The 27,350-nt window shown below is 48.6% G+C and overlaps 1 long non-coding RNA gene across 1 annotated transcript in view; it reads right to left on the reverse strand.

Moving 5' to 3' along the window:
* LOC146870621 (uncharacterized) overlaps positions 1 to 27,350 on the reverse strand; it is a 451,880-nt gene that overhangs the window by 367,517 nt on the left and 57,013 nt on the right. The gene's annotated exons all lie outside the window — the stretch shown is intronic.

Genomic DNA, 27,350 nt, shown 5'->3' on the forward strand with positions numbered 1-27,350 from the left:
TACCTAACACAAACCAACCTGGTTTTGCATGGGGGTCCCATGAGTTTTTGGCCCGGGGCTCGGCAGCCATGTAGGAAAATCTACCTATCCCAAACATTTCTGGAAACTAGACACCCAGGGCAGTCCAACGAGGTATGGCTTGTGTGGGTCCCCCATCATTCTCCTACCCATAATCCCTTGCAAACCTCATATTTCGCCCCAAAATTAACTTTTTCATCACATTTCTGGCCCAATGGCCCAAATCGTACTGTGGAGACTTCAAAATTACCTATATCAAAACTACCTGGTTTTGGGGGGGGCATCTGAGATTTTGGCCCCGGGCTCGACAGCCATCTTGGGAAAGTACCAAACCCAAACATTTCTCAAAACTAGACACCCGGGGGAGTCCAATGAGGTATGGCTTGCGTGGGTCCTCCAAAGTTTTCCTACCCAGAATGCCATGCAAACCTCAAATTTAGCTGAAAAAACCACATTTTCCACATATTTTTGTGTGGAATCACCATGCCGGCAGAAATGTCCTACCACCCAGCGTTCCCCTTGTTCTCCCGAGTAAAGTGATACCTCACTTGTGTGGGTGGCCAAAGGCCTGTGGCTAGGAAGAGCCCAAAACATAGGGATTTAGAGTATAGCACCAAGAATTCTAAGCGCAACATTTTTTTAAAAATACGTTTTTAGTCAATTCTGCTTTGGACACCCACACAAGTGAGGTATCATTTTACTCGTAAAAACAAGGGGGACGCTGGGTGGTAAGACATTTGTGCCTGCACAGTGGTTCCACACAAACATATGTGGAAAATGTGTTTTTTCCAGCTAAAATTGAGGTTTGCATGGCATTCTGTGTAGGAAAACGTTGGGGGATCCACGCAAGCCATAACTCACTGGACTCCCCCGGGTGTCTAGTTTTCAGAAAAGTTTGGGCTTGGTACTTTTTCAAGATGGCCGCCGAGCCCGGGGCCAATATCTCAGGTGACCCACCCCAAAACCAGGTAGTTTTGCTCTAGGTAATTTTGAAGTCTCCACAGTACGATTTGGGCCATTTCCTGTTGCAGCCACTATGCCTACCCACGCAAATGAGGTACCATTTTTATTGGGAGACCTGGGGTAACACTGGGTGGGAGGAAATTTGTGGATGCACGCAGATTCCAGAACTTTCCCACACAGAAATGTGAGAAAAAAGTGAATTTTTCAGCTAAATTTGTGGTTTGCAGGGGATTCTGGGTAGGAGAATGATGGGGGACCCACGCAAGCCATACCTCGCTGGACTCCCCCAGGTGTCTAGTTTCCAGAAATGAGTGGGTTAGGTAGGTTTCCCTAGATGGCCGCCGAGCCCTTGACCAAAAACTCATGGGACCCCCCTTGCAAAACCAGGTTGGTTTGTGATAGGTACGTTTGATGTCACATCAATAGGTTTTGGGCCCTTCCCTGCTGCGGGTATTTGCCCCACCCATACAAATGAGGTACCATTTCTATTGAGATACTTGGAGAAATGCTGGGGGGTTGGAAATGTGTTGTTACTTTCCGCAGTGTGGAAATTTGGGCACTAAAATGCAGGGAAAATGTCACAGTCACATTTTGAGGTTTGCAGGACATTGTGGGTAAGATAACTTTTTGGGATCCACAAGAGAGACATCACCATGCACTCCCATGGGTGTTTAGTTTACGACAAAAACTACAGCTGTTAGGTTATTCTTAAATGAAATCTACAGCTTGGCAGAGAGACAAAACAGACCAAGATTACTGCACAGCCATCTATTCCTCAAGCACACACACATACTGGTTGGATTTGGCACGATGGCGAGTGATGGTTCAGCATATAAAATTGTATTAACAAGAGATTTCACAAAAATGAAATGCACTGTCAATAATTGAGCTTGTGAGCTGTAAAACCACTTCAAGGCACCAACCGCTTTACAGGCCATTCACACACCTTTCATACATGAGGCACACAAGACCATTTACACCACCAGGCACAAAACCAACACATTACAACATTAAAAAAAAGGACAAGGTACACCCTGCTTGACAAAAACAGAAAAGACACATTTTTAAGCACAACCACCTATTCCTCAAGCACACACACATAATGGTTGGATTTGGCACGAGGGCGAGTGATGGTTCAGTATATACAATTTTATTAACAAGAGATTTCACAAAAATGAAATGCACTGTCAATAATTGAATGGACAAAAAACTGAACCAGTGACTCGCAGCTTGTGAGCTGTAAAGCCACTTCAAGGCACCAACCGCTTTACAGGCCATTCACACACATTTCATACATGATACACACAAGACCATTTACACCACCAGGCACAAAACCAACACATTACAACATTCACAAAAAAGGACAAGGTACAACCTGCTTGAAAAAAACAGAAAAGACACATTTTTATGCACAACCACCAATTCCTCAAGCACACATACATACTGGTTGGATTTGGCACAAGGTAGAGTGATGGTTCAGTATATACAGTTGTATTAACGAGAGATTTAACAAAAATGAAATGCACTGTTAATTGAAAGGACGAGAAACTGAACCGTTGACTCACAGCTCGTGAGCTGTAAAGCCACAACAAGGCACCAACCTCTTTACAGGCCATTCATACACCTTTCATACATATGAGACACATACAAAACCATTCAAAACGCCAGCCGTGGGCCCAGCACATTACAACACTCACACCAGCAGACAGAGCCATTCAAGGGCCCACCACACACCCACATTCCTGACACAGCATCCATACCAGTTCATGGATTGCGCTGAGTGGCATTTGGCTAGCAGTGTGTGTAGTGACCAGCAGCTAGTCCCTACTCACACACTGCCAGCCAAGCGCCAGTCCACGCACACTACACCGCCAGCCAAGCGCCAGTCCACGCACACCGCCAGCCAAGCACCAGTCCAAACACACCGCCAGCCAAGCGCCAGTACAAACACACCGACAGCCAAGCGCCAGTCCACGCACACCACACCGTTAGCCATGCACCAGTCCATGCACACCGCCAGCCAAGCGGCAGTCCACGCACACCACACCGTCAGCCATGCGCCAGTCCACGCACACCGCCAGCCAAGCCCCAGTCCACGCACACCACACCGCCAGCCAAGCGCCAGTCCACGCACACCGCCAGCCAAGCGCCAGTCCAAACACACCGCCAGCCAAGCGCCAGTACAAACACACCGCCAGCCAAGCGCCAGTACAAACACACCGCCAGCCAAGCGCCAGTCCACGCACACCACCAGCCAAGCGCCAATCCAAACACACCGCCAGCCAAGCGCCAGACCACGCACACCACCAGACAGGCGCCACTCCACGGGAAACACCCATTACAATGACGGTCTTTTCACGCGCTGCCATTGCAACGCAACTTTATCATCGCAGGAGGCTTTACATCGCATGCTATTAGAACACACTGCGCAATGACTTTTACATCGCTAGCAATGACAACGCGTGTGCAAGATGATGGATTATGACAGATGCAAGATGACGCATCGAGGATTTTGATGGGTGGCTGACACTATAGTGGATGGATGGATGGATGGATGGATGGGAGGATGAAAGGGTGGATGGATGAAGGATGGATGTTTGGATGGAAGGATGAAAGAGTGGACGGATGAAGGATGGATGTATGGATGGAAGGATGCAAGGGTGGATGGATGAAGGATGGATGTATGGATGAAAGGGTGGATGGATGAAGGATGGAAGGAGGATGGATGTATGGATGGAAGGATGAAAGGTTGCATGTATGAATGATGGATGTATGGATGTGTGAAAAGGTGGGTGGATGAATGATGGGTGCATGGATGAAAGGGTGGATGGATGAAGGATGGATGTATGGATGGATAAAAGGTTGCATGGATGAATGATGGATGGATGTGTGAAAAGGTGGGTGAATGAATGATTGATGGAGGGATGGATGTATGGATGGAAGGATGAAAGGGTGGATGGATGAAGGATGGATGAATGGATGTGTGAAAGGGTGGGTGGATGAATGATGGATGGATGGATGAAAGGGTGGATGGATGAAGGACTGATGTATGGATGGAAGGATGAAAGAGTGGATGGATGAAGGATGTATGGATGGATATAAGGTTGCATGTATGAATGATGGATGGATGTGTGAAAAGGTGGGTGGATGAATGATGGGTGGATGGATGGATGAAAGGGTGGATGGATGAAGGATGGATGTATGGATGGAAGGATGAAAGGGTGGATAGATGAAGGACGGATGTATGGATGGATATAAGGTTGCATGTATGAATGATGGATGTATGGATGTGTGAAAAGGTGGGTGGATGAATGATGGGTGGATGGATGGATGAAAGGGTGGATGAATGAAGGATGGATGGAAGGATGAAAGGGTGGATGGATGAAGGATGGATGGATAAAAGGTTGCATGGATGAATGATGGATGGATGTGTGAAAAGGTGGGTGAATGAATGTTGGATGTATGGATGGATGAAAGGGTGGATGAGTGGCTTGACTGTAGGTTTGCTAGTACATTATGTCACACATTCCGTGCTCTTCCTCAGTGTTCAGGGTAGATAGAACGCAAGCTGCTCTTCGGCAAGCAACCTCTGGAACAATCACCTGGAAGGAACCCTCTATGCTGGGCAGCAGGCTCCCTCTACTCTTTGTGGGCCCAGGAAGCAGTGCATGTAGTTCTCAGAGAGGGGATGATGGGTGGCAGATGTCAGCAGTTACAGTCCTTGCTCCCGGGGGTGGCACTAGGTATAAAGTTATGTGCAACTCAAGCAGCCCGGTCGAATGCAGCCAGGGCAATAGATTTATACTTTCACAGAGGTGGATACGTTGCAGCGACAGAATCACTAAGGCTCACAGACACAAAATCAAAACAATGTGGACAGCGCTATCATTGTCTCCAGACAACAATATGTTTGGCCAAACACTCATAGGGAATGAAAGATTAAATAAAGCATGTGAAATGTAAGCAGAAACAACATGGTGAACTTAACGCTTTTACAGTCATTATGCAGAAATCAACTAGTATTTTTGGCTGAAAACGACAAGGCCCAGAAAGAACCCATTTCAATATCCACTGCTTATATGCTTACAAAACGTAAGCAGTATGGGTTAAAAAGACCACATTTGTGAACACAAAGCCGCCGTATACATATTGTTTTCCAATCCACCCATCAACCAGGTATTGCAGTACCTCCAGGTTTGGCGCACTTCCCCACCAGTAGAAAACAGCGCTTCACTGGCAAACTCGGTAAAGTGACGCTAATGTTTTTGGGGTTTGAATAAAAACAATCTGGCCACTTTAAGAACACTCCGTCTTGGTTTTTTTAATTGATTTTTCATATTATGAACCTTTTATTTCCGAGGCTGCACTTTGGAAAAGAAAAATGTAAAAACGGCATTTCCAGCAAAAGTTTTCTTTTTTGCATCCATTTCAAGGGCGAACAAATGAACGACAGGAAGAAAGAGGGTGAGAACCATTTCTTGAGTCATGGTTTTCGGTAAGTGAGGAGTTAGACAGACAGAGAGGGAATAGGAGTAAGAAAGAGGGTGGGTGATGGGGCAGCTGCCAGCGGCTGAGCAGAAGCGGACTCTGTCCTTGTCTCGTCTGGGCAGGAAGCAAGAGAAGGAGACCTTTTCCTTCCCTGCTCCCTGCCAGTCCTCGAACAGCCACTAATGCCGAGCCTTCTCGAAGGCCCTGGATATTTCTTACGTCCCAGGACGCATGTTCAAAATAAATAAGTTGGGGAACGGAAGCTATAGAATTAAAGAAGTAGGGGCACGCAGTACCCTGCCGATCCCGCCCACTTCGACCACTGCAATTGCGCGGGGGAAACAAAATCTCGGGGTGTGGGAGGGACAGGGGGGGGGGGGAACGGCTGCCCACACAAAAACCCCTGGTTTCCCTGCAGCCTTGTATAGAGGCAAAAGAGAGACAAATACGCGTTGTAATGGTAACGCGATGTCTTTGTATACGTAGTAATGCTTTGTTCCATAGGGGGAAACACATTGGAGTTGAAACGGCATGCGGTGAAAAGACAAGCGACGTAATAGTAATTGCGATGTAGAAATAGAAACGACGTGGCAAAAACACGCGTTGTAACCGTTTGCGATGTTGGATCATACATCCCACTTCCCGCATACCACCATTACATTTAGGAATTTTTTTTATATAAATGAGAAAACACAAACAAATTGCAAATAGATACAAATCTACTAACACAAAAAATGAAACTAAATACACTACACAAATGCCAACCTTGCAACTGAACAAAAAATATTAAACAATAGAGGCCAGGCAGTTCACTTTACCACTCATTGATTATTTTGCGTGTGGTACATTAAAAAAACAAACAGGCACACACAGCCCAGGGTTAGAAGGACACTCGGGGCAGCACATACGAGTCTCCTTCCGCATACCTCTTCGCCAACAGACTCTACATCTCCTACTGGGAAAGTCTTTTAAGGGTGTGGGAGGAATGTGATATGGAAAGTGGCGATCTTTCAATCTAGCAACATCCTCCACCACTCCAACTCTAGGAACACTTCCCTGTTCCACTAAAACAAGGCTGCCTATTACAGACTCCTGAAACTTAGCAAAAGTCATCTTTGACTCAGGACAAGAATCCTGGAACACAATAGAAGCATTAAAGGTTGCCAAGTGGAAAAGATGGATAACCAACTTCTTTTACCAAATGCAAGCCTTAAGAAGAGCAGCGTAACATTCCAACCTCTGATATACTCTGTCAACACCACCCACGTGCCTATTATAGTCTAAAATGCACACAGGTTTGCACGCTTCAGCAACCTGACCCCAAACAGTCACAGGTACAGTGCTTTCATCATGGATGGTAGTCAGCATGTAGACATCTCTCCTGTCTAGAAGCTCCTCGCAACACAACGCACTGCACTGTCCCCGCACAAGCTTTTGACAAACCAGTTCTTTTGGGAAACCTTTACGGTTAGAGTGGATTGTGCCACAAGCAACAGTGTCCACTTTGGCCAATTCCCTGAACAACCGCACACCAGTGTAGAAGTTATCTACATATAAATGGTGGCCTTTGTTAAAAAATCCTCTTCCAAGTTCCCACACAATTTTTTAGTCACTCAAAAAGTGGACGGACAACCAGGGGGGTTAATACTGGATCCCTTACCGGTGTACACCCTGAAATTAGAGACATATCCAGTCCCACTGTCACACAGCATATACAGCTTATTTCCATAGCCTACCCTCTTACTGGGAATGTATTGCCTAAAAACCAAGCGGCCCTTGAACAACACCAAAGACTCATCCACTGCAATTTCTTTCCCAGGAGCATAGATCTCAGAAAATCGATCAACAAAGTGATCAATGACAGGCCGCATCTAAAAAGACTGTCACAATCAGGGTGATCTTGTGGCAACGCTAAACCATTATCGACAAAATGCATCATCTGAAGCAGATGCAAATACCTATCACGACTCATGACTGCCGGAAATATAGCAGTTGCCATCAAGGGACTAGTAGACCAATATGAAGACATTGATGGCTTCCTTAACAAGCCCATCAAAAAAGTTTAACCCAAGAACTTCTTCATCTCTTCCAGATTTGTGGGAGTCCACCGGGTAGCTCTAGAGTGGGGCTTAAGTTTGGTACGGTGGTCCCTCAAAAACTGTTCGGCATACAAATTAGTCTGCTCAACAATCTCTGCCAAAAACATATCGTCCATAAACAACTGAAAAAAATGTATCTGCAAAAACTTTTCAGTATTCACTCTACACCCTGGAACACCAGTAAAGTCTGGCAATGCCAGCTGCACCATGCCTGGGGCAACCCAGAGGTCAGCACTTTCAATATGAAGCCTTGCAGCCCCAGGCTGCAGCCCAGATGCCTCTTGCCGCACTATACCAACGGGAAGCATTGCAGCAACCGGCTGCAGCCCAGATGCCTCTTGCCGCACTATCGGCACATCAATGTCCTCCTCTAACACAAGCACTTCATCCGCCCTAAGAGTAGCTTCATCCGCACTGAGAGTAGCTTCATCATCAGATGATGCCATGTGGAGAAAAAACTCACTGTCTTAATCTTCCCCTCCCACCTCTGCCTCAGAATCAGAGTCAGTCTCTGGACCATGGTCAGAGGAAGACTCATAAAGCATACCAACAACCTGCTGATCAGTAATCCTGCGGCTAGCCATTATCCTTACTAAGAAATGAGACTGCACAAACAAGTCAACAACAACCAACACTGTGCAAAATAAGTAAAAAATGTGTGCCTTTATCACGAAGATCTATATACTCAAAAACTATATGATTCACTTACAAGAGACAGCTACACTCACCAGCACCAGACACAGCAAAAATCAACAATATCCCACTAGAAAGAAAAAAAAAACAATTACTCAAAAGACAACAAAATACACATCAAGCACAAATGCAAAAATGTTTTAGACGTTCAAAAAACAGAAGCCAAACATACTGGTATTATTACACAATTTGCAAAAAACACATTCATGCAGAAAAATGAAACTCATTTACATTGTACAAAAAAGTCTCTTACCAAACACATGCAACTACTCAAACAGCAGAACCACCAGTAACGAAACCGCAACCTGCAACAGTCTAAAGAGCAAAAGCCTTGAACTAGAACAAAAAGGGAGAAATAAAGCATTAAAATTACAATTCACAAGAAATAAAAACAATTCACATTATAACACGATATGTCACTACCCAAATGGGGGCAGAAAGGCCAAATAAACGGGCAGAAAAGTCTTAAAATTATTTAGGCCCATAAAGAAGCGACCCTTGCCCAAGGGGTCACTACCATTTAAAATTTAAAACACTCCCTGGTGTCTAGTGGGGTTTTCTGCCCCCCGGGGGCAGAAAGGCCAATTAAACAAACCGATCTGCCCAGGGGGTGTAGAATATACTTTTTTTTTTTTAATATGGCCCCTGGAAGAGACCCTTGCCCAAGGGGTCACTTCCAATTTTTTAAAAAACTAATTCCCTGGCTCTAGTGGGCTTTTCTGCCAGAAACACCCAAAAAATCAGGCTATCTGTCCCCAGGGGGGGCAGAATATAATTTTTAAATACATTTGGCCGTAGGAAGCGACCCTTGCCCAAGGGGTCGCTTCCATTTAAAAATAAATAAATTCACTGGTGTCTAGTGGGGTTTTCTGCCCCCCCCCCCCCTGGGGGCAGAAAGGCCAAATAAAAAAAACGATCTGTCCCCAGGGGGGGCAGAAAAGTCTGAAATTAAATATCCCCCATAGGAAGCAACCCTTGCCCAAGGGGTCGCTTCCTTTGCGCAAAAAAGAAGAATTCCTGATGCACGATCGCGACGCTGTGCATGACCATGCACCAGGAATGCCCTGCATTGAGACATCAGGGGAGAGGAAACCGTGTTTCCTCTCCCCCGATGCCTCAAGGCATCCTGATTTGCCCCACCGGACCAACAAATACTCACCCTTCCTCTGGACGCGCTGGAAAGAAATTATTTCCAGCGCTTCCTGATGAGGTCGGCACGCACTGTGCGCACTGACGCCATGGGGAAGTGTGTGGGGGTCAGGGGTGGCAGCAGAAACTCTGCCGCTGCCATCCCCCTCTGGGGGGGGCAAGATCGATGCCCCAGGGGGGAAGGGAGCGCCAGTGCTTACCCCAGGGGCTGTGCTCATGACAGAGCGGTTCCGTCATAACCACAGCTCAACCGATGCTCATGACGGAACCGCTCCGTCATGAGCATCGAATGCTGCTCCTGGTCCTAGCCTTTGGTGCACTTCATGGGCAGGACCATTGAAAACAAGTATGTATGCTGACAGATCTGGTAGTAGAGATGATGATTCCCATTGGAATTGGCCCATAATTGACAAACTAGTTGGCTATATAAACAAGTACTCCACTGAGGTGTTCTCCTCAGGATAAATAGCAGGCAGGAGACCAAAAGTAGTTGAAGAAACAGCATAAGTTTATTGTACATCTCATGCAAGGGACCTCAGCCACCAACAGTCCAAGCGAACTGAGAAAAGTTTTCCAATAATAACATTCTGTCTCAAGGGGGAGAGTTCCACAATAGAACACAACCTAGCAACCCCAGAAAAAGATATTGCGCAATACAAGGCACAGAAAGGAGAGACATAAATGCAGAATACCACATCCACCTTCATGGTACAGACAGTTTTCCCTGTGATCTAAATTGACCCTGTCCCATCCCGATCCTGGTTGGGGAAAGACGAGGTGGCTGAAGAAGAACAACATAAGTATAAGTAGGGATTGCAGGCAAGTGAAAAAAGAATTAGCTGCAGAACAGTGTATGTTGGTAGTTGTAGTAAGTGTATTGTGGCAGAATACAGTGGACAGATTTCAAGAGCAATTATTATGTGGCTTGGATCATTGGATTTGCAGGAGCAATAATGTTTGTATTCTTGTTGATACTTTTTGACTTTTGAAAGTGACAAATGTGTGGTTTGTTACACATATGATATAGAGCTAAAGAGACTTAGTTCTAGTTAGAATATTGAATTAGTGAGTTTGCCTGCTAAGGTGAGGTGTACTGTGAGACTCTATCAGTTACACCAAGACAGGGACATAATCTTTTAATGCATAAATGTACCAACTGACCTCAGGGGGGTCATGTTCCTTAGTGCATGAGAGTGAGCGTGCTGAGTATAGTGACTTTTGCAGGTCAAGGGCTCACTGTTGAATGAAAGCAGGTAACATTCTTACTGTTGTAGCGGTTTTCTGTTTAGCTGAAGGAGGCAAATGGTGACATTTGTAAACAAGCATTTACAATGCAATGGTCTCGGCAATATTATAGGTAGAGCTATTGGTATTGCTCATTATTTTTTTATCATTTTTGTACCCCTAAATAAATGGCATTGTCATTTCTATTGGCATTAGTTTTTTTTTGCATATGTGATACCTATTGCATTAGCAGAGAGAGAGTGAGGTAGTGAGATAGAGAGAGCGTGAGGTATTGAGAGAGCGAGTGAGGTAGTGAGAGAGTGAGGTAGATAGAGAGTGAGGTAGTGAAAGAGTGAGTTAGTGATTTTCTGACGTAGTGAGATAGAAACAGTGAGTGATGTTGTGAGATGGCGAAAGATTGAGGTAGTGAAAGAGAGAGTGAGGTAGTGAGGGATGTTGTGAGGTATTAAGATAGAAACAGAGTGATGTAGTGAAGTAGTGAGATAGAGTGATATAGTGAAAGAGTGAGTGTAAGTGACTTTGTGTATTTGAGAGAGAGAGAGTGAGGTAGTGAGATAAAGTGAATTAGTGAGTTAGAAAGAGAGAGTGAATTTGCGAGGTAGTGAGAGAGTGATGTAGTGAAGTCTTGAGAGAGTGTGTTGTGATATAGTGAGGTAGTGAGAGTGAGATAGAAATAGATCATAATAGATGTTCTTATTACCTAAGAGCCATTTTATTGACATGGCTGGGATTCGAACCACTACCCCTAATAGGAGCTCCACTCAGTTACCTATTTTAGAGGTTTAAGAAAATACCTGATCATTTTCAACAGATTTAGGTCCGTTCCAGGCCTATTTTCACAGACCTGGTGACGAGAGGCACATTTGGCAGGCCCCGGCTGGAGGTGTGAAGCCCTTCTGCGTGCTGGGAAAGTGACACCTCCGCGGGGAGAGGAGGCCTGCCGTTCCTGCATGTGCCCCTGACGTGTGAACGCCGACGCCCCGGCTCACTTGTGCTACCCGTGTAAAGAGCATTTGTAAGAGACACACTTTTTCACGCCTGGCCAGATGGGCAGCTTCTGCCAGCCGTGGTTCCCAGGCCTGAGGGGAGGGGGAGGTGCGGTTTCATCCAGCAGCGATCGCGCTCTTCAGCGTGCTCCATTGTGGGGGCACGTGGACCGCACCTCTGTAGGACTCCAGACCCACGCTTGGATATTAGCAAAACATCTGCACTGCAACCTCGACATATGCACACAACCGAAGTCGTGCTGACAACACCGACCCAGAAGCCCGGGTGGAAATCATCAACAAAAAGTGATTTCCGGAAACACGTCACAATTTCCAAACGCCAGCACCAACTATGTTGGTCCCACAGGGAGGGGTGGGGGTGATAGAGGTCTCAACAGCCGTCCCTGCCACGATTGGACGTACCAAGGGTTACAGATATGAATAGTGCAGCAAACGCAGTAGCACCAGGACCCCCAGGTCTGTGAGTCCAATTGCCTCGATTTAAGGATGTAAGCAGTACCTAGCATACCTGCTGAGAGCCCCCTTAGGCCTAAGACTTATGCCATGCATATATGTTGGACGCCAGAACTCAGTAGCACGTCCATTTTGCATGGGCCACATGCACCAGAGCCCACTTGATGTTGAGCAAAGTAGTAACAGAATAAAACTACCTTCCTAAATCTGAGCAGAGTGCTTTTAATGCAAAGCCACTAGACAGCGACAGTTTGTAGATTTATATAGAGTGGCTCATCACCCGTGAGGGTGTCCAGGCGCTGTCCACGGGTATGGGGAAATTAAGTGATGTGCCCAGAATCACAGGATGTTGTGGCAGGACTCGAACCCGGGACCCCATCTCCCGAGTTGGCAGCTCTGCCCGCTGGCCACAACCTCCCCACAGGGGTCTCTTGTCTGTTCAGGGGTGTAGTAAGGGTGCCAAGGGTCACACTACACAAATAGGGAGAATAGCTCCCCAAACACTATGGTTGTATAGTAAAATACAGCCATAATTCGGTTGCTCCGAGGCTTAAATGCCTCTGCACCTGCTGCACTATTGTCGGCTAAGCCCCTGTGACTGGATATCTAAAAGTGCGCGCGTGCCCTGATCACTCGCCAGCTTTTCACTCGGTGTCCACAGCTGGACCTTCGCAGATTAGGAGATTAGGGCAGTGCTTTTCACTCTCCGAACCACCAGAGGGGGAAGAGGTTAGATTGAAAGCCCTCCCTGAAAACACCTGCTGGTCACTAACTATGGCCGCTTTTCCACCAAACCTCTCCCAAGCCAAGAACTCCCCAGTTTTCAAAGTGTCTTTTGGGATGAGGTGAAACTCGCCAAAAATAGGGTAACCAGGACCCACTTCACTGATGCACGAGGTCTGCCTGTCAAAGATAGATCTCACAGTAAATGAACGCTATTTACCCCTCTGCTGCGTTTAAAGGCGCCTAATAAATATTGCACCCCTCCCCGCGCCCCCCACCCCCAACCACCCGCAGAGTTCCCGCACGCAAGCCCTCAAACCGGTTGGCCCGGGTGCGAAAGAGAGAGCAAACCCAACGGTTCTCGCCGTGTAGATTCTATCTCCTCTTTCCTAGACCCGCGGCGGACATTTTAATTACAGGCTGACGTTTTACGCTGTTCAGGGCGGGAAACGAGCAGGGAGCCCACAACCTCCTGAAAGCATGAATGCAGGAGGGAGGTGCAGGAACTCTGTAGGCCTCCCTGCTACCCTGCGGGGTCTGAAGGAAGATGGCACTTGGGACTGTTTTCGCTCTCCGGGAGACGCGCTCTGAAGCCCTCGGGCGCCCCCGAGATGATCTATACACGCTGGGAACGCTGGACACGCTGGGACCACAGGAATAAGGCAGAGCAAAAGACAAGCACACCACTGCCTTTCTCCGAGGCAAAGCAGAAATGCCTCGGAGAAACGCAGTGGCGGTTTCAGATTCGGGGGCGTGTTTCTTTTTCTCTCCTCTTGCCATTGGCAGGAGGAGAGAAAAACACGCCTAAAAAAGGCGTTGCTAAAAAGTGGAAAGAACACCAAAAAACACGCCCCCGAATCCGAAAAAGACGGAGCCTATTTGGAGGGACGGCTCTCTCCTCCAATAGCTGGCCTCCGTTTAGGAAGCCAGCCAATGGAGGAGAAGCTAAAAGAGAGGCGGGCTAAATAGCCACTCTAGAAAACATTAAATCTTCCGACTTCCGGTTCTGCCTTCGGCAGACCGGTAGTCCTCGACCTAAAAAGTGGATCAGTAGCAGGCTGGAAGTATTCGACTGTTGAGTCATTAAGGTGCGGTGCAGGGATTGTCTGGTGGCCAATGTAGTGGCACTGTGATAGGATGACCTTTGAAAGAAGGTCTGATATTAGCAGACAGATCCTGACCCTGTTAGCGTCGAGGGAGGGAGAGATTGGACAGAGAGTGACAAAGAGAGTGTGTCAAAATGGAAAAATCCTTGTCCAATAAAAAAAAGATGTGAACACAGAGGAAAAGTTTCCCCCTGAAGGTACCCACATGCATGTGGCTTAGCCAATTGCACAAAAACACGTCGAAAGATTGGGAGCTTCGAATTCACATTAAGTAGGACCTACCATATCCATTGCATTGAGAACCTGAGAGGAGGAATGTATGATTTAAAACCACAATCTAGGCCCACTCCATTTGAAAGTCTGCAGTAGGGCTCATGCATGGAGAACCCTGCAGGATGAGGAGTGACAGAGAAAGTCGAGGGAGGAAGTCATCAACACTGTAGGGACCTATTCTTTAATAGAGATTGAAGAAAATGAGGAGGATAAACCAAACAAGGAGACCGAAAAACAAGCAGTGAGGAAGAAGGTGCCTTTATAGAAGAACTCTTCAGTATAAGAACACCCCCATACGATATTGCCGCCTCTGCTCCGAGCGCCACAGCACCGGCAGCAACTGTGGTCGGGACAGTTGTAGAACCTCCCATAGAAGCTTGTGCACCCCAAGTTATACAGAAAGCACTGTTCCATCCCATGTTCACATCCCCGTACATGCACCACAGTAAGCACAGTGTCCTCATCTAGCATTGTAATTTCTACTCTGGCTTTGACACTTGTCAGTGCCTTACCAAGTAAACCTATCCCAAGCATTCCTCAGGACTCTGCACCAAGGCCTGGAGTAATGGCACTTGGGTCCTGCTGAGACAGAGGCTGACTGCCAGCAGGATGGAAGTTCAGACAACTGGTACTGCTTCAACAGTTAATACGCCAAGCGCGTTATAGACCCAACATCGACTTGAATGTCGCCCAACTGAAAACAGAGTTTGAAGAAATCATTAAGGACAAAGTGGGAATTAACTATTTAGGATATTACAGTGGGAACAATTTGTTATAAAAGAGCAAGAAAGTAGCGAGAGTGGCAAGAGAGGCACATGCGAAGAGGGAAAAAGTAGCAGACAAACATGGAATTGATATAACCCAGTGAAAGAAATTGCAGAAGAATGCACGGATGACAATGGACAAGAAAGCATTAAAACTGTTAAAATTGAGGGTGTTGAGGACACATGTAAGGAAATTGATTGAGAACCTCTGGGAATGGAGTGAGACAGAAAAGTTTAGGAAGTTGTGGTCCAGGAAGGAGAAGGTCTAAATGAAGCAGAAGAATGAGGGTTCTAAGGAAGATGAGGAAGGAGTCACAGAGGGGGCGGTAAATAAGTACAGGGCGGAGTATACCTACATGTTCCTCAGTCATAATCAGACCTTTTCCATTTTACAAACTTCCTTCCCAAACTCAAAGAAAATCCCTGTAAGTGGTATACATAGATGGAACAGATGGTGACCATCTCCAAAGTTCTGTGGTAAGACTTGGATGTACTATTTGAGGTGTCGGTCCCAAAGGACCTGTTGGCATTAGGTAAGCGGGCCAACACTAGAGCCTCTGTGGGTGGTAGGATCTAACACTCTTTTGCCCATAGTCAAAACCAAATACAACGAGATCGTAATGCATCTAAAGAAAAAAGGTTCTCTAAAAGTAGATGAATTGACCTAAGATTTGCAGAACCTTTCAAGAGCTGAAAAAGTCGGTACAAGCTTACTTTGAGAAATTGATGCAGGTGTACAGGAAGCAGAGTGGGATGCACAACTCACTGGGAGATAAGATGGGAGAGATTCTTGCCTCCTTTGTACAGGACCTGAGACCTGATAGCAAGCAAATCATCCAAGGTGTCTTTTGCTGGAAGAGCAAACCAGTTGACGAGATTTTGCGGTATGTGATATCCTGCAGTGACTTGTTGGAGGCAAAAAGAAACAGGATAAAGGAAAAGTAGATGATAACCCAAACACAGCACAAAATGATGGGGCACAGGGCCTTTAAGCTCCACTCCAAGGACCCAAGATAGACCCCAGTTACGGAACGGCAATGCAAGGAGTCTTCATGAACTACAGAGGGAATGTCCCGGTATGTGAAGAGGGTGAGTTGACATGCCAGGGACCAGCATAAATACCCTAAAGAAGGTTACGCCTTCTCACATCTGGGACAAGTGGAGCATTGGAAGAGGGAATGCCGCTGTAACCAAGGCTGAATCATGACTAATCCTCAAGTTGTGAGATTGGTAGGGCAGGGAGATTGTCACCCAATATATCAGTCCCAAAGCTCCCTACATCTGGCATGCTGCAGAACACCTTCAAACCAATGCTGATGAAGAGAGGTATTCCACATTCCCAACCGAACCACAGAGTACCCCAAAGTCTGATGATGTCTCAACGTTGTCCAGTCTCCATGGTGTTTGAGACTTCCACAGATTTCAACCAGGACCAATGACGGTGCCTGGTGGGGGGAAGCAGGAGTGCGTACTTGACAGCAGTCCTAGAAGTGTACCAGAGTCAACCGTATGTGGAGGTAGAGGTTAAAGGACATCCCATATTCTTCCTAATAGACACAGAAGCCACTTGTTCAAGGGTCAGAACAGTTGTGAAACCTAACCTACCCCTCTCTGGAAAGGAAGTCCAAGTTGTAGGCATTACTAAACAACAGCGTACCAACCAAATTACTGTCCCTGTTGCAGTGAAAATAGGGGACATAAGAGAACAACATCAGTTTGTGATTTGTGATTCTAGTCTGGTAAACCAGTTGGGACGGGACCACCTCTGTAACCTCAATTGCAGGATGGGGTCAGAATTGATGTCAAGCAGCCAAACGCTGAATTTAAATTGCAGTCACTATAACCTGTTGTCAGGTTACAAAGGAGAACTTACCACTTGAGTTAAAACAGATTGTTAGGTAGGATGTCTGGGATTTCACAGAAACAAAATTGGATTAATCAAAGGTGCCAAACCCCGGAAGATCACTCTTCATCACAATTCTGTTTACCCCACAGACCCGCCCGTACAAAATGACTCCACAAGCCATTACAGTGATCACCCCCGTCATTGAGAGTATGGTAGAAAAAGGCATTTTGCGGCACGTTATCAGGAAGCCATGTAACTTACTGAACATGGCCTTACAGAAAGCAAATAAAAAGCAGAGGATCGTTCAAGACCGCCAAAAGGTTAACCAAAGTGTAATTCCATACTATCCCATGGTACTCAAACCTGCTGGGATTTTGTTCCAAATTCACTCTGAGGCTTATTGGCTCCTGGTCATTGACCTCTGCCGTGGCTTCATCTTGGTTCCATTGCATGAGTAGAGCCTGTTTCTCTTCGTGTTCTGGTTCAAAGAAAAGACTCTTTTGGGGTGTTGCTTCCACAAGGTTAAACTGAAAGCCCATCCTATTTCAATCAGATACTTTAAAAGAATCTAGAGTATCTGCAGTTACCATGTAGTTCGAACTTAATACAGTGCATCGATGATCTTTTGATCACATAGATGACCAAAAAAGCTTGCAAGCAAGACACAATTATGTTGCTCAACCATTTGGCTGAGAATAAGCGTAAGATCTCTCCTGAGAAATTACATTACTGTCAGTGGAAAGTCATGTACTTGAGACATCAGATAGAAAAGGGAGTGTGGTGAGTTTCCCATGAATGCATAGAGTAAGTCCTTAAGATGAAGTTCCTAACCACACAGAGAAAAGTGCAAATGTTTCTTGGCCTGGTTGGCAACTGCTGACATTGGATCCCAAACTTTTCTTTTTTGGCAAATCCTTTACTGAGGCTGATGAATACTGTTGTCAAGGGCCTGGTACCAAGGGATGACTAAAGCATGGAAGCCTTTCAGGAGCTTAAAACTCTACTTTGTAGCACACCCGCTCTTGGAATGACAGACTATATGAAAGAATTTGTGCTCTTTTGCCACAAAAGAGATAGGTGAGCACTGTCTGTACTAGCACACCCCCATGGGGAGACTAAGGGGGATATTCACAAGAACGCGTGATAACCATTGCAAATTTAGCTTAACGCAACTCTTCACATCGCAGTCTATCGCGGGAAAATAACTCCGTGTCAACGTGGTATTCTCAACCCAGCAGCACCATGCGATAGTCCCATGATAACGCGCCAACTGACCGCGATAAAGTCAACGCGCCGCCACAAAAATGCGAAACACGAACGCAAAAACAGCTGCGATGAGGCCAATCGCGATACAAAAATCTGAGAAAACCAGCCACAGACCTGCAATTCCCACACGTCATGCGAGAAAATGCACCATAAAAGTCGAAAAAAACACAGAAAAAAGCCAAGCACAGCGAAGCCCAATGGAGGTAGCCGGGGCAAGTGCAGAGGACAACCAGAACCCCACAAGCCCCCCAGAGGACCAGCCTGGGACTTCGGAGTCAGGGAAGGGCAAGGACAAGAAGAGTAGGAAGAAGCGGTTCAGTCCGCAGAAAAACAGGATCCTGATAACGGAGGTGATAGAACACCATCAACTACTGTTCGTCACCTCCACTGTGTCACTGGGAACTAAAAATGGAATATGGTAGACCATCGTGAACAAGGTGAATCGGAGTGCTGAAGAGGTCAATGGAAAAGGTCAACAGGTGCTGGGATGATGTCAAGTGCAAAACCAAGCAGAAACTCGCAAACAACCGGAAGGCAGCAATGCAGACTGGAGGTGGGAGTCCAGCACCACAGGAGGAGCTGGATGGGATGGAGGAAATGGTGTCCACAGTCGTCACTGGGGAGACGGTGGCAGGAGTTGGGGGCCTGGACACTCCTCAACATGACCGGACACAACAGCAACAGGGTGAGTAACGACCAGGGACTGGGGGGACGGGGAGAGATGGGCACAATGGCACACATGCACAAGTAAGTATCTGCAGACAAACCATGCCTCAGACCCCCAACTCCCACCAAGAGACCAATGCACCCAAGTATGCGACATCTCAGCACTGTATAAGCACAGAAGTCACACTGCATGTAAGGGATAAGGGCTAGCCAAATCAGAGCTGCAGGAGCGACTCCCCCAAAATGCGGCACACACACATCACATGCAGAGCACATCAACATTGACAACGATGTGGCACAATCCGCAACAGGTCCACAACAGAAGAGAGGACACAACTGGTACTGCTTGTGTGCAGAAACTGGCCAATCACATATGGCATCACAGGGAAATGTGGGTTGACAATGTACAAGTACAAACACACATCCCATAAGTTGTCGAAATGTCCACTGTCCCGCATCATATAGGCAGCTCCCCACAAACAGTTACAATGTACACTGTCATACAGTCTGAACGTAAACATGTACAATGAGTCAATCTACATGTAAACACAATGTTAAACTTCATCTCCCCTTCACATTGCAGGGGGAATTCCAACACCTCCTGCAGAGCAGTACCAACCTCTCTTCTCTGATGACGAAGAGGACCACCACACCTTCGAATCCGATGCCCGCCAACAGCACGTGGAGAGCCTCCATAGCCCACTTCCAGGAGCAGGGCAGCCCAGCTGCTACGAGGAGAACCCACCCCCTGCACAGAACACACAGCAGGCAGAACCCACCACCACAGCTGCCTCCCAGGTAGGCCTGGGCTAAATTTCCGTTCCGCTCGTGGAAATTGCGATAATTTGACATTTTCGCGTTCCGCGGAGAGCGCGAAAATGTCAAAATTTCCGCATTCCGCAGCTTAGCGATAATTTGTTTCTTGCTCGCGCTGTAAAATAAATACATTCTCGCGCGCGCGATCGCCTTACCTGAATCCCCGCGTTCGCCGACAAGTTTTCCCGATCCGGTCGCGTTCTCCACGAGATGTTGGATTGTTGGTAGCCATTTGCACTGTCTCGCGACAGTTCGCGCCCGCAGTAATGTCATTGGTCGCACGATCACGTCTTTCTTCTCGCGATCATGCACCGCGAGAAGAGTGAAAACAAGATGGCCGCGCCCGCGAGCAACCGCATGGGTAAGTTGGCGAGCCGCGACCACGCAGAAAATACCGTGAACGGGCGGGAAAAAAACTTCTGCATCTTCGCGATATTTCCGCGTGTTTGCGGAGATTAACATTTTCGCGATCATTTGCGAAAGTCACTTTCGCAAATTCCGCCCACCCCTACTCCCAGGACCACCACGACGAACACATGACCTTCCAACGCCGTTTGTTGGGGTGCCAGGAGAAGCTGGCTGAACAGGTGCAGGTGGGGTTCAACCGCATGGTGCCATACGTGGGTGTCTAAGTCCCATCAGGGCCCACTCACAGTCCCTAACGGACATCTACAGTCTGCTCCATGCTCTGCAACGAACCATGGCTGACAGAGTCCTGACTCTGCGACAAGAACGACTGTCTAGTCAGAGTGCCTCCAGCGAACTCGCCCGGGAGTTGGGACTCATGTGGAGGCTCATGGGGAAAACGGAGCGGACGTGTGCGGAAAAAGCAGCTGCCATGGCGGCACACCAGCGAGAGGTAGCTGGGTCCCTCAATGCCCTAAATATCCTCCTCATGGCATTGCTGGCACAAGGCCTTGCGCAGATGCATGCTGCTGCTACCACTTCATCCACATCTCCGGCCCCTGATGTGTCAGTTCCACACAGTGCGGCAGACATTCCACCTCCGGCCCCCTCCCACCCCGAAACGCACCCATGGAGCCTTCACCTGCCACGCCTGCAAGTTCACCTGCCTCCGGACCTGCACCGCGCCCGCCAGGACAGGCGCCAACCACAACCACCTCAAGTGCATCCTGCTCAACACTCGCTCCGTCCACAAGCACGCCGTCGAACTCTGGGACCTCCTCGAGACCACAGCGCCGGACGTCGCCTTCCTCACGGAAACCTGGATGAACGCCTCCTCAACCCCCGACATCACCATAGACATCCCGGACGGCTATAAGATCACCCGGAGGGACCGCATCAACCAAACCGGAGGCGGCATCGCCATCGTCTACAGAAACACCATCCGCATAACAACGAACACCGACGACACCCTCACCGCCGCCGAACTCCTCCACTTCCAGATACACACCGACCCCAAGACCACCCTCAGAGGTACCCTCATCTACAGACCCCCGGGACCACGCACTCAGTTCAGCGAAACCATCGCAGACTTCATCAGCCCACTCGCCCTCGCCTCCTCCGACTACATCCTCCTAGGGGACCTCAACTTCCACCTGGAGAACAACAAGGACAACAACACCACCACCCTGCTAGACAACCTAGCCAACCTCGGACTCAAACAACTGGTCAACACCCCCACCCACTACGCTGACCACACGCTGGAACCCATCTTCTCCTCCAGCAACCACATCTCCTTCAGCCACTCCACCGGACTTCACTGGACTAACCACAGCTGCGTCCACTTCAACTTCAGGAAAACCACAACACACCACCGCCTGCAACAAGCTCCCCGTAGATGCTGGAGCAAGATCACCACCGACCAGCTCACCACCTCCCTGAGCCAAAACCAACCCTCCTACACTACGGACCCCAACGAAGCAGCCCTCAACCTCACACAGTGGATCACGAACTGCGCCGACGCCCTTGCACCACTGAAGAACCCTCCCAGCAATTCCGACAGCAAGAAAGCCTCATGGTTCACCAACGATCTCAAAGACTCCAAAAAATCCTGCCTTACTCTCGAGCAAACTTGGTGCAACGACCAGTCATCAGGAAACATGACAGCCCTCAAGACCGCCATCCGCAAACACCACGAGCTGATCCGCACCACCAAAAGGATAGCATTCAGAGACCGACTGGACAACAACTCCCACAACAGCAAGGAACTCTTCAGCATCGTTAAAGAGCACTCCAACCCCAGCGCCAGCAACAACAACATCACGCCATCACAAGACCTCTGCGACTCACTCGCCACGTTCTTCCACCGCAAGATCACCGATATCCACGACAGCTTCAGCACTCATACCATGGACCCTTCCACTGAGTCTACGCCCCCCCACCACCACCCTCTGCACCTGGAACCCCGTCAGCACGGAAGACACCACCCACACGATGAACACCATCCACTCCGGCTCCCCACCGGACCCCTGCCCACACCACATCTTCGACAAAGCCGACTCCATCATCGCACCCCAACTCCGGGACATCATTAACAACTCCTTCACATCCGCCACCTTCCCGGAGAGCTGGAAGCATGCGGAGATCAGCGCCCTCCTGAAGAAACCCACCGCGGATCCCACAGACCTCAAGAACTTCCGCCCCATCTCGCTCCTCCCCTTCCCACCCAACTTCAACATCATCTCCTACGCCGACGACACCCAACTGATCCTCTCCCTCACCAACGACCCCGCCACCGCCAGAGCCAGCTTCCAGGAAGGAATGAACGACATCGCAGAATGGATGAAGCTCAGCCGTCTGAAGCTGAACTCAGACAAGACGGAAGTCCTCATCCTCGGTCCATCCCCCTCCGCCTGGGACGACTCCTGGTGAGCCCCTGCCCTGGGAACCACCCCCAAGCCCACGGACCACCCACGCAACGTGGGGTTCATCCTCGACTCCTCCCTCACTATGACCAAACAAGTCAACGCCGTTACATCTTCCTGCTTCAACACCCTCCGCATGCTCCGAAAGATCTTCCGATGGATCCCCACTGGAACCAGGAAGGCGGTTACCCAGGCCCTCGTCACCAGCCGACTGGACTACGGGAACGCCCTCTACGCCGGGACCTCCGCCAAACTACAGAAAAAACTCCAGCGCATACAGAACGCATCTGCTCGACTCATCCTGGACATTCCCCGACACAGCCACGTCTCGGCCCACCTGAGAGACCTGCACTGGCTCCCCGTCAGCAAGAGGATCACCTTCAGACTCCTCACCCACACACACAAGGCTCTCCACGACATGGGCCCCGAATACCTCAGAACCCGCCTCACATTCTACACACCTACCCGCCAGCTCCGCTCCGCCAGCCTCGCCCTCGCCACGGTCCCACGGATCCGCAGAACCACCACCGGAGGAAGATCCTTCTCCTACCTGGCGGCCAAGGCGTGGAACTCCTTCCCCACCCACCTACGACTGACCCAGGACCATCTCTCCTTCAGGAGGCACCTCAAGACCTGGCTTTTCGAACAGTAGCGGCACCCCCCCCAGCGCCTTGAGACCCTCGCGGGTGAGTAGCACGCTCTATAAATGTTCCTGATTGATTGAGGTGTTACTGCCACACAGTGCTGGAGACAGCACACCACCACCCACATGTGAGGCACATGCAACAGCAGAGGACGAAGATGCGGATGAATACGCCAGACCAGCCCACTCAGATTACGCTCACGGGGGGGACAACAACACTATATGTCCAAGGTCTTCCCTGTAGCCACGGCCACTCCCTCACGGATGGTTTACACCCACACCACACCCATCCAGCACAGCCGTCACAGGACATGTGACCCTGCCAATATAAAGGGACTTACAACAAACAAATGATGGACGGAATGCTGACAATGCATACATTCTCCCCCAGTCAAGAGATCTGGGTTAAATCCATCGTTCTTTTGCCCACTACACCACCCCAGTTCAGACATGGCCATATGCAAATCAGTCTTGACCCTGTGCCTCATGGGAACAGTCCAGCCCGAACTGCCAAGCCATGTCTTCCCTGGACCGGAATCAAGCATCCTAGGACCGGTTTCTGGCTATCAGCCGTCATCAGCCAGGATAGCTTGACTCCAGTGGCGTAGTGAGCACGGGTCCCACGTCTGGGAATACCCATCCCACTTAGGGCGAAAAGCGTTACAACAAACAAATGAAGACTGATTTGCATATGGCCATGTCTGAACTGGGGTGGCGTAGTGGGCAAAAGAACGATGGATTTAACCCAGATCTCTTGACTGGGGGAGAATGTCTGCATTGTCAGCATTCCGTCCATCATTTGTTTGTTATAACGCTTTTCGCCCTAAGTGGGATGGGTATTCCCAGACGTGGGACCCGTGCTCACTACGCCACTGGAGTCAAGCTATCCTGGCTGATGACGGCTGATAGCCAGAAACCGGTCCTAGGATGCTCGATTCCTGTCCAGGGAAGACATGGCTTGGCAGTTCGGGCTGGACTGTTCCCATGAGGCACAGGGTCAAGACTGATTTGCATATGGCCATGTCTGAACTGGGGTGGCGTAGTGGGCAAAAGAACGATGGATTTAACCCAGATCTCTTGACTGGGGGAGAATGTCTGCATTGTCAGCATTCCGTCCATCATTTGTTTGTTATAAAAATATAAAGGGCCTGGCACACGTGCTTGATGCCATTTCCACTCTGTAACTGGGTGTCTCCATGTAGTTCTCATTTCTGCATGAGGCCCTAGGGCCCTGCCACAGCACATTACACAGTGCCGCACCACCAGACTTAATCATAAAGGGTCCATGGCTTGTGGTGCACAGACTTGGTGGCACCAGATACACTGCAGCAGGCACACCGCCACAGGAGTGTCTTGCGGTGCAGTGAGATAGGGGCACCTGAACTGCTGAGCTGAGCGGGTGTGCAGCCTGCGATGATGCGCCATCCTGGCAGTCAGGACTGGTGGGGATTAGTGTGCGCCCTGCTGGACCACAGTGTAGGCCTGAGCCAGCGGGCAGTGCGGGCATCCCGCCACATGGCCTTGCCTCGTGGTTCACTGAGTTAGTGGCATCTATTGGGCTGAGCGGGTGTGCAGCCTGCGATGATGTCCTGTGCACTGATGTGTACTCTGCCATTGCGAAATCAAGACCCAGAATCATGTGTGTGACCTGGTGGCACGCGGTGCGTTGCTGCATGATGTGGAGGGTGCCATGGTAGCAGTACATGGGCTTGGAGATCCAACCAGCACGTGGTGGTTCCTCTTGGAGACACGCTGAATGTGAGCAGTGAGGCCTGGTCACGCAGGGGCGGGCAGTCTCCGCTGGGCGACGGGAGGGGCTGGGGTGCAGCAGCCTGTGTGCGCAGGGGCGGGCAAGCATTGATGGCGTGTAATACTGTATGGACTCTGCCATTCATGTCTCTGGCAACTGATTCAGAGGAGTGACCTGGGGGACTGCAGTGTGTGCCAGCATGTGGTTGGATACACACCAGTGGCTGCAGGTGAGCAGTGGGGCCTGGGTCCGCAGTGTCGGCACTCTCTCTTTCTCTCTCCCTCTCTCTTTCTCTCTACCTCTCTCCCTCTCTCTTTCTCTCTCCCTCTCTCTTTCTCTCTCTCTCCCTCCTTCTCTCTCCCTCCCTCTTTCTTTCTTTCTTTCTTTCTCTCTCCCTCTCTCTTTCTCTCTCTCTCTCTCTCTCTCTCTCCCTCTCTCTTTCTCTCTCCCTCTCTCTGTCGCTCTCCTTCTCTGTCCTTTGATGGGCGCATGATACACCTTCTTATCTGTCTTTCCGTCTTTAGGCTGTGACTTACGAAATGCCCGGAGAAGACACGCAGTTCCTCTTCATGATTGTTTTTATTTGTTTCATCTGTAATAAAGGTTTTGTTTTGGTTATATGATGTGGATGTGTGTTTCCATTTTTGTGGCCTCACCTGTCTGTTAGGTACTGTGGTTGTGCGACTTCAGCCGATTTGTTTGGGTCATGGTTTCGTGGGGTTGATGTGCATTCTCCTTGTCAGGAGGGAGGGGGGTGGTGAGGTCCGGGGTGGGGGTGGGGGTATGTGTTGTTGCCCTCTTGGTACTCTGGGCTGCATGTTCAGTTGCTCAGGGGCATCTGTTGTTCTTCATGCTTGGGTATGGGCTGTGCTCCCTTGTCTGGTGACGGTTGTCGTCCGACTTTGCACCAGGTCAGAGCAGGTGTTAATTTCCTGCTGCTAATGCGCCTTATCTCCTGTTTTGTGTTCTTATCACAGATCAGGTAGGTCGTTGAGAATGTTGTGGAGTGGTGTTGTCGCAGCTTTTTTCTTGAGCTCGCCTACTCTGCATCTCATTAGCGATAGTTGCCGGGGTCATCTGTAGCGATGTTTTTTGAGGATGCTATCACGGGAAACCTGGTGGTATCGGCAGTTTGCACCGGCTTGTAAATGGGGTGTTGGATTTATCACGACTTTGGCTGCGCTAAAGTGCCATTAACTCGGCAATAGCTCCTTGAGAATATGCCCCTCTAAATTCAAATATGCATACACGTGTGACAGCCTGATAATGCATTCCAGCAAATAATATCATCTTATAAAGTTACACAGAAAAACTATACAGACAAGAGAATAATGACTTTGAGCTTTTATTAACACCAAAACTCTGAACCTGCAAGAAAACAGAAAAGACGCCAGCCTTTTAAAGAAAGCCCCACATATTCCTAGAAGCGAGGAGGTGCCTTCCTCTTTCTTACAGACCCTCCTGATTCAGAATCTTTCAGGTTCTGGGAATCACCAGAGGAAACTGTGGACTGCTCATTCCCCTCAATCCATTTCCCTTTTTGCTTGGAAAATTTCTCTTTGTTCCACCATTTACCATAACTTAACTACTCTGTCTTTGACCACCTAAATCTCCATGGGCTCGGAGAACTTGGAATGACCCTTCACCACAATGCCTGGTAGTTTTACTTTTATATAATCACCTTTGTTAAAAGCAGATTGCTGTCTTCCCTTCTTCAATTCCATGATAGCATACTTCTCCTGAGCCATCTTACAGCTCTTCTTGACCTGCCCAAGTTTAACATGTGACACCTTTAAATCATTCATACAAGGTCTGACTAGTTTGTTGGCCGCCATGCTACTCTTTACCAGAACAAAAGGGGAGACATTGGTGGTGGTACAAGGAGTGGTCCTCAAAGCCCACAGCAAATCCATCAGCTTTCTCTCCCAATTGAACCCATTGGCCATTGATGGTGTATGTTATCCTAGATAACCCTATTGCAGCGTTCCACTAGACCATTGCTGCGAGGATGGTAAAGGAAAGTTGTTATGTGCTTTTTCTCCATTGAGACATGAACCTCTGAAACTCTTTGAATGTAAATTGCACCCCTTTGTTTGTGACAAGTTCAACCTGGGCACCCTCCCTAAAGAACAAGGTTTGCAAAACCTCCAACATCTCTTCAGTGTTGGCTGACTTCACAAATTGTACCTCTGGCCACTGTGTGCAATAATTCACCAATACCAACCCATACCTATTCCGTTTGTTCAAAACATACATGGGCTCAATGATGTCCAAACCCAACATAAATCAAGGTTTATCAGACACTGGTATAGCTTCAACTGGGCTGAGAACAGTCACTTGAGACTTGTCACTCACTGCACACGCTACACAATCCCTGACATAGTGCTCCACACCCGATCCATTCCTGGTCACCAGAACAACTCCCTAATCCTCCTCTTCATGGCTCGCATCCTTACATGTCCCTCATGAGCCAAAGCTAAAATCATACCCTACATCTTTAACGGAACCACCCAAAAAATACATCCTTCTCATCATACCATCCCTTATGCTTAAT

Source organism: Triturus cristatus, chromosome 1_1 (genome assembly GCF_964204655.1).
Source record: "Triturus cristatus chromosome 1_1, aTriCri1.1, whole genome shotgun sequence".
Classification (NCBI taxonomy): domain Eukaryota; kingdom Metazoa; phylum Chordata; class Amphibia; order Caudata; family Salamandridae; genus Triturus; species Triturus cristatus.